General features: G+C 35.1%; 1 pseudogene; it reads right to left on the minus strand.

Moving 5' to 3' along the window:
* Positions 1-1069: 1069 nt before the first annotated feature.
* LOC110929602 lies at positions 1070-8459 on the minus strand (annotated as a pseudogene).
* Positions 8460-8861: the final 402 nt, after the last annotated feature.

Consider the following 8861-nt stretch of genomic DNA (forward strand, 5'->3'; position numbering starts at 1 on the left):
GCAAAGGATTAAAATCCTGAAGATCAATACTTCCGCCCAAATATCCAAACTTGGATATTATTTTGCCCAGACTTGGGATTTATACATCTGTGTCCACACAGTAAGGTGTCACACTAGATTACAGCAGTAATCTTCTAGAAAGAATATGATCGTGCAACACCCAGACGGTTATAACCGTCTGGACACGTGTCATTACCACAGGCATCCCTGAAACCACAACGAAAGCATGCAATTGGAGAATGATCTCCAAATTAATCACTTTCCACGTGGCAATCCCCCAGCCATAGATCAAACCACGATCCGTGTGCATTCACATCGGATCGAAACAACTTAACGTGGGATCAAAGAATTTAACGGAAGAAAATATAACCGCTACGGCGTTAGCATCTTCCGTCATCTTTTCAATAACAAGTTTTCCCTCCCAAACTCCCGGTTATAAATACAAGAACTGTTCAGGTATAAACTCAGATCACACTCACTTCTCAAATACTATCTCTTCTCCATTACCAATACTTATTCTCACACCGGAGTCGGGTCAAGGAGAGAACCCTCTTCTCCCCTTGGCGAGGCTAACGGTGCTCTTTTTTGCATAATCACCGGAGAAGAAGTTCGGTAGCAACTGAATCGACCGAGAGAGAGCTAACCCTTTTATGCGGATTCAAACCCCCTAGATATTTCGGTTCCGACCATTTATCTAGTGTTTCTTCAAGAGGGTATGGGAACTACAAAAAAATTGCCATCTAGTGGCATGCAAAATGTGCCACAGAAAAACAAGAAAGTGCCACTAAAGAACTTTGTAAGAATGAGCGGCACAATAAAAAAGTGCCACAAAAGCGCTGACGCTAAGCCTTTTAGTGGCACTTTTTCAATGTGCCACACAAAGTTTTTAGGCTTCTAGTGGCACTTTTTATCAGTCAGTACAAACTTTTGAGCTTTTAGTGGCACATATTTTTTGCCACAAAAATCACATCAAATTAAATGCCTTTGACGTTTATCATATTAATTTTAATTAATTACAATCATCATTTATTTACATTAAAAAAATAAAAAAACAAAATTGTAAAATATGGAAATCATAAAATAATCACTTCAATTAAAAGTTCAATCAATCTTCCAAAGATTCCAAATGTATAATAAATGTCGATTTAAATCTAATGATCAAACATATAACCCAAATAAACTAAAAAGTGTATGAATAAAAACTCAAAACTTAATTGTGTTCATGAATCTCTTTCACAATCTTCATGCGTGTTCAATAATCATCTTCAACAATTTTCTTGGCAGCAGCTTTAAATGAAGCGCCATTCTGCATGGAATGCTTAATGATGCCAACGATTGAACCAAGATTTCGCTCATTATATGGGTCTCTCGATTTCAATAAGTGTTGCAATTTTCTAGTTGTCACCGGCATTTTCTTTGCTTTAGAAATAGAACAGATAAAAATAATAAGTTAATATCATAAAAAAAAAAGAGGAATGAAATTATGAAAGAGCTATTGCATTACCAATTTCAATAAGAACTTTGTTTGACAATATATAACTGGTACTTTCATCTTTTGAATGAGCAATAACATCTCTCCACTCACAAAGTCCCTGTATTCCACAAGAAAAAGCCCTCAAATATATTATTTATTATATCTTTAAGAGAGAAAATAAAAAGCAGTGACTTACTGCAACAATCGCAAGTTGCTGGCCGTTGAGATCAGCATCATACAACCTGAATCAGCAAAAATAAGTGGTGTCGTACTCTAAACGTATCACAATCACAAACACAAACAGAATTTACCCATATATGTTTAGATATGAGTTCTTAGTCAGAATCTCTTTCTGATAGAGCTGCATACATAGATCATAACTACGTTGGTATACCTGAAACCAACAGTTTTTTGACTGAAATTATAAGACCAAAATATTTTTCAAACTTTATATAGAAAAAAAAGAGCGATTAATTTATTACCTCAACAAGAAATGCTTCGGGGCAATTTGGATCTGTTGATGAAAGCAGCTCTTTTTTCATAAGATCGTATATGTACAGAAGATAATGTGTCTTCTCTAGCATATCTATCGAAGATAAAAGTAAAAGGCACACATAAGGATGAAGAAACATGTAATAAAAAGGAAAAAATAGAGTAAATTTGTAGCAACCAACAACTACCTCAGCATTTCACCAGTCAACAGTCGCAACTGCCGGTCCACATTTTGGTATCTGTTAATAAACAAAACAAAATGTAAATTACATGTGATGTGTTGTGTCATGTGTGCAAAAGAGACGTATTCTTTATTTGCAGCAACGTCACAAAAGTGTTTCAATAGATACTCTAGGGAGTCTCTCCAACTTTAACACCTTTGAGACCTATACAATTTCAAATTCACGCTCAAATTAAACTCAATAAAATAAAAACAAAAATAATTATTTTCAAAAGCATACACTAAATATAAGATGAAGAAAGCATACTCAAAATGAATTAAAGATAACCTGTCCAGGATCAAACATATTGCAGACATATATACCAAAGTCACGTTGCAGCCATATAATATCCCGATCAGCTCCATGCATAACCTGATATGTTGTAGTGTCAAAATGTTTAAAATGTTTAAAGATTAGCTTCGAAACCTTTCTTTAGGTAAGATAATTGAAAACCTCTCGCAGATACGGCAGTGGCGGATCCAGCCAGTTTTTTCACTTGGTTCCTTTTTCCAAATCATACAAGGTTTACACTACAAAAAAACGTTTTTTTTTTCAAATCGACTGGGTTCCTGGGAACCCGTAAAAAGGCTCTAAATCCACCCCTGAGATACGGGCCAATTTGAAGCCGTAGTTTCAAAGTCTCTACGATAAAATCTTCCGTTCTGGTAGATATTTGCACCAGCAAGTCAAACCTTGAAAAGATCGATAATGATTGTGTTCTAAGTCAACCTAAACAACACCAAAATCATAATAGTGAGTACTGACCAATATTATTACTAGGTGCATTTCAAATAAAATAGTGTAATATAAAAGATTACCGCAAATTCATTGGCATCACACAATTTAACAGTTAATTCCTTCAAATCTTTAACATCTTGTACGAGCTTAAAAGTACTTTCAACCGGAGGTGGTTTCATAGGCTCTACATCACTTACCATCTTATCAATGAACTCCGTGACTCTGAAAGTTTCTCCTGCAAATACATAAGTAAATCTTATTATTTTGAGGGACCCATCTATATCTATCCCTTTATTGACTAACAGAACCTTCATATGCAAATACATATGAAGTTAGCAAAGCAGATGTATACAGTTCCAAGGAACGATATAAAGAAGCCTATACACATACTGATTTGAAGAGGTTAAAACTAAAGTGTAGACTAAACTAACAAAAAGAAGATTTCTTATACTATTACCGCCCAACATAGCTCAAAGCAGATAAAAGAGTAGATATTGTTAACAATTTATGTTTAGCGTTTAAAGTCAAACTTGTGTACTAACATCTAACCTATAGCTACTATCCCAAAAAGATTTTGTATTCACTTACCTGAGAACGAAGATTTTCAGTTTTATCCACAGGAAACTCTATCTTCTCGCCACGATCTAGAACCTATAGATATTCAAACAATTATAATATCAGAATAGAGTAAATTACGTTTTTGACCCCTGTGGTTATATCACTTTTACTATATTAGCTCAAAATAAGAATTTTTAACATATCTGCCCCCATGGTCTTTATAACTAACCATTTTGGCCCCCATAGTTTTTATAACTAACCATTTTGGCCCCCATGATATCTAGACTTAGGGGCCAAAATGGTTAGTTATAGAAACCATGGGGGCAGATATGTTAAAAATTCTTATTTTGGGCTAATATAGTAAAAGTGATATAACCACAGGGGCCAAAAACATAGTTTACTCTATCAGAATATATCCAACATTTGTACTTAAAAACTTTCATGTTCCATTAATTACTGGAAGGTGTATGTGTGTGTGTGGCAGTTTAACTTACACACCCAAAAAGGATTATCTTTTCAATGTTCTCTCCATCATCACGCCTTTGACTTCTGAAACATGTGCCTTGACCTTTGAAAGCTTGCTAATTTCTTGAGGATGATCCACACAATACTGCATCTAGGGGTGTTAAACGGGTCGTGTTTGCAGTTTGGCAGGTTCAACCCGAACCCGAAAATTTAGATAAACCCAAACCCGAAAATCGTGTCACACATATGAACCCGAACCCGACCCGAATATTCACATGCTGACCCGAACCCGACCCGTTCAACCTGAATCTTTTTATTTATTTTTATTTTTTATTTTTTCAGCAAATTAATATGTTAAAATTAACATCTACTAAAATTACACAAATTTATACAATAAAAATACATTAAAATCATTAAATCTTATCTCAATTTCCCTTTTTAAATTATAACTATAGCATAAAATACACACCCGATTTAATTTATGACATGGAACATATTGTAAAAAGAATATATAATATAATAGAAAAGGGTTAAACAGGTCAACCCGCCAACCCGACCGGGCTGACCCGAACCTGACCCGTTTAGCTAAACGGGTTCTTGGGTTCAACCTGAAACTAACCCGAACTCGTTTAGACCAAACCCAAACCCGCGAATTTCGTGTTAGGTTCGTGTCTTGTTTTCGGATCGTGTCAGTAATTCACACCCCTAACTGCATCTGCCCCTTCAACTTAGGTCTGGTAATGGTAAGTTTAACCGTAAACATGTAACTATTCTACAAAATGTGTACAAATATGAAAATTGGAAGAACTTAATTACGCGAATTCTTTGTTCAGACTATTGGCTATAGCTGTAGCAGCTTTCCCACCACCGTATTTGGTGTTAAAGTCGTCCTTGATTCACTCAAGAAAAGCCATTGGAACTTGTCTACCAACAGATTCAGCAGCCACAACACATTATGCTTCAAGATTCAAAAGCAAACAATTAAAGATAAAACTCATTATCCATTAACATCTATAACATCTGCACTTCCTGTAACTATTATTTCTTAGCACCGTTCCTTCTTTCCAGTATAATATAACATAAGATGTGTTTTTTTATAGATACGACTTACCTTAATTCATCTTTTCTTTCATTATTAACAAATAAAGAAGCCGCACAATACAAAAGAGTATATTCGAAGTCTTTTATACTAAGGTCTAAGGTAGAAAGAGAATCTTTATAAGATTACTATAAACTTACAACATTGCTTTTTTTACCAGATCTTATGCAAAATAAATAGTTTACATCTTAAGTAATAGATATAACGGTGCAGAATCATTAATGTCTGCTTACAACGGTCATATCACGATTCAAGTGTCGAATCCATATAGAGTACCAGAGTACCTGATGAACACTTTCAGTACAATATACAAATATTTACTTATAATATATATGAAGTTATTGTATCAAAGAGAAGACCATTGCAAAAGAGATAGCAGAGTTACAGATGTGGTTACACCCTCTAATTATTACAATTAACAATTAACGAAAGCAATCAGCAAATTTAGCATAAAAATCATGAGTTAAACATACAAAAAGCTCACTAATCAAAGTTTAATAATTACAAAATTACACGTAAAGCATACAAAAAGCTTGTCAAATAGCGGTGCGATATAAAGTAAAAAGTTCATAAATGCTTACTGAAGCCATCTTCAACAAGATAATTAAAGGTGTGACCATCAAAATATAAAAAGTTCATAAAATCTACAAACAGGATCTGTAAACAGGATCTATAACGGACAATAAAAAGATTAAAAAAAAACCTAGAAACATCATCAAATCTACAAACAGGATCTGTAACAGACAAGCAAAAGATAAAAAGTTCATAAATGCTTACTGAAGCCATCTTCAACAAGATAATTAAAGGTGTGACCATTGCAATTGTAAGTAAACTTATTGTTAGTTGTAGGAAGCTTCTAGAGACACTGAGAAGCAATAGAGGTGAAATTGCCGGTGAACTATGTGTACTCAGCGAGAATAACGGTGCTTCTGGACACAAAGCTGTAGATCAACGACTGCTGCCCCAAGATTATGATTGCAAAGGTGTTGATTGATCTACGAAACCCTAGCAGCCAATCTGATCTGATTTGGTTGTTAAAAGAGTAAAGTGAAAAAGGGGATTTACCGGTGCATAACATCCTCCATTGGTCGACTACAACAACAAAATAAAGTACATCATTAAGATTTGAAATCTAGGGTTTGCTAAAACGCAATTATATACCTAATCCATTCCATCTGGTGATTAATCTATATAGAGTGGGGGAAATTGTTTTTTTTTTTTTTTTTTTTTTTTTTTTTATGAGAATGAGAGGGAAATGGATGAGGGGTTAGGGGTTAGGGGAATGAGCGGGAATATGAAATTATTTGAGGAGGGAAATTGGATTTTGGTGAAAGAAAAGAAGAAATTTCTAGGGAAATTTTTTGGTTTTAAAGAGGGAAATGGTGAAAATTTTAAACGAGTTGGTCAAAAATTTTTGTGGCACACACAAAGTGCCATTAAAACATATAGAAAATTTTGGTGGCATATGCAAAATGCCACTAAAAGCCTTGATTAGTGACATAAAAGTTAAATGCCAATAAATGTATGTGTTAAATACCTAAAGTGCCATTAAAAACAAAAATTAGTGGCACAAAACCTAAATGCCATTAAAAATGTGTGCCACTAGATGGCATTTTTTTTGTAGTGATAGTCCTCCCCACCATTTCTATATATTTTTTTAATCTTCTATATTTTTTTAATCTTCTATTTTTTTAACATTTAAAAAATAAACTAACAAAATATTTTCATTAATATTAAAACCACATTACATAAATTTAAAACAAAACATAAACTTAAAGAAAAAAAACAAACATAGACTTAAATAATATTATGCTTCTTCATGATGTCGTTTTGAAGTTTTTTCAACATCGAACGTTTCGGCTCGGGATACTGATCGATATCCATCGTTATCATTTCCCATTCATTGAGCCGAATTTTTTCATCCGAAATTCTGATTTTCTCATTCGACAATCGGACCTTCTCGCGTAACTTTTCTTCCGCTACACGAGTTTTTTCTTCGACGACCCGCCCCTTCGCCTTCGTCTTTCGGGCCGAGACTTCGTTGTACATTTTTAAGTTTTCCATAAACTCTTCCATCTTCGGGTCCAACTTTTCCTTTTCTTTCCCCTTGGCCCGCTCCTTCTTTGATTTGTCTCGGCCCGGTGGACGCTCCGCTTCATGTACGGCGTACTCCTCTTCGTCAAAGTCGGCGTCATCATTTAAGTTTATGTGACACCTCGCGTCCGATCCACCGGCGCTAAAACTACCCGTTTCCGATGTTTTTTGGCGTTTCGCCATCTCCACCTCGTTAGGAATCGGCGACCATTTCGGTTCCTTTTTCATAATTTCCCACGCGCGAACGTGAGCAAAGTTGGTATTACCATTGTTCGACTTATACTTGTCCAAAGCTTGTTTGAAAACATCGTCGTCGCTCATGCCGCTACGACGCCCACTTGTATATATTTTATTATATTCTTCGCAAAACCTATTGACGGCCGAGTTCAATTTCCGCCACTTTGACGACACCAAGTCGATATCACGATACGGGCCTTGGTCCATAAGTTCGAGGAACTTCGCCAAAACCTTGGACCAAAACCCGTCACCCGTTTGGTTATTACCTATAATAAAACAAACAAAATATATTAAAGTTAAACAAATTAAACAAACATTTAAAATATGTAAACTGTTAAAAAATAAAAAAATTTCAAACAAACTAACCAAACTTTAAAAACTTAAAAACTATTAAAAAAATAAAAAATAAATAAACAAACTTTAAAAATACGATTTAAATAAAAAATAAACAAACTTATAAACTGTTAAAAAAATAAACTAACCAAATTGTTGACCAACAAATTTAAATAAAAAAAATAAACAAACTTTAAAAACTTATAAACTGTTAAAAAAAATTTAGAAAAACAAACTTAAAAAAAAGATAAACCTTAAAAAAATACGAACCTTTGGTCTTGTTGTTAGACGTGGCTATGAAAGCCTTGGCTAAGGCTTCTTCTTCGATTGGCGTCCACTTAGTCGACTTCGGTTTGGACGATTGCTCACCAACCACTTGCTTGCCTTTGTTTCGTTTTCCTTTTCCTTTAGCCGGTTGGGTTTCGGGAACAACCTCCACATCGTCGTCGGGTTCGGATTGTTGAAAGGGTTGCGTCGGGATCGGTTGGGGTTGAACGGGTGGTGTCGGGTTCGGTGGGAAATTATAAGCACCCCGCAACATCATTTGTTGAAGGGCTTGATTTTGAGAGAATTGAGCGAATTGGTTTGGCGAGTGTTGGAATGATGCAAACGCATTTGATAAATATTGCGAGAATTGGTTCGGTTCTACCGTTGGATAATATGCCGGAACCGAGAAAACATTAGGTTGGGTCGGGTTGTTGGGATTGTTCGGGTTCTTCGGATTGTTCGGGTTGTTGAAGGGTTCCATGATAGAGTATGAGGTTTATAAAAGCGGGAAGAAGATTTATAAAAAAATAAGTGAGAGAGATGAAATTTTGGGTTAGATTTGTGAATGGAGGTGAAAATGGAAATGAAATATATATATATTTGAATATATGACCGTTTGTTTTTTTTTTCCTGGAAAAAGGAAATTTAAATTTTTTTAAATGGTAACTTTTCGTCGCAGGGGCCTACAATTGGTTTCGTCGCTGTTGAAACAGTGGTTATCACAAGGATAATCAATGGGGTTGTTTCGGCCAATGGGTTCAACCTCTTCTTCTACTCGTATTGATGGCTCGAAATCTGCAAAACAGTAAACACCGTTAGTCTCGTTAAGAGGGGGAAGGGGATTTTCCCTCTTAACCAGGCTCCGGCGTGAGAATAAGTACTG

The sequence above is a fragment of the Helianthus annuus genome, chromosome 1 (genome assembly GCF_002127325.2).
Source record: "Helianthus annuus cultivar XRQ/B chromosome 1, HanXRQr2.0-SUNRISE, whole genome shotgun sequence".
Lineage (NCBI taxonomy): Eukaryota > Viridiplantae > Streptophyta > Magnoliopsida > Asterales > Asteraceae > Helianthus > Helianthus annuus.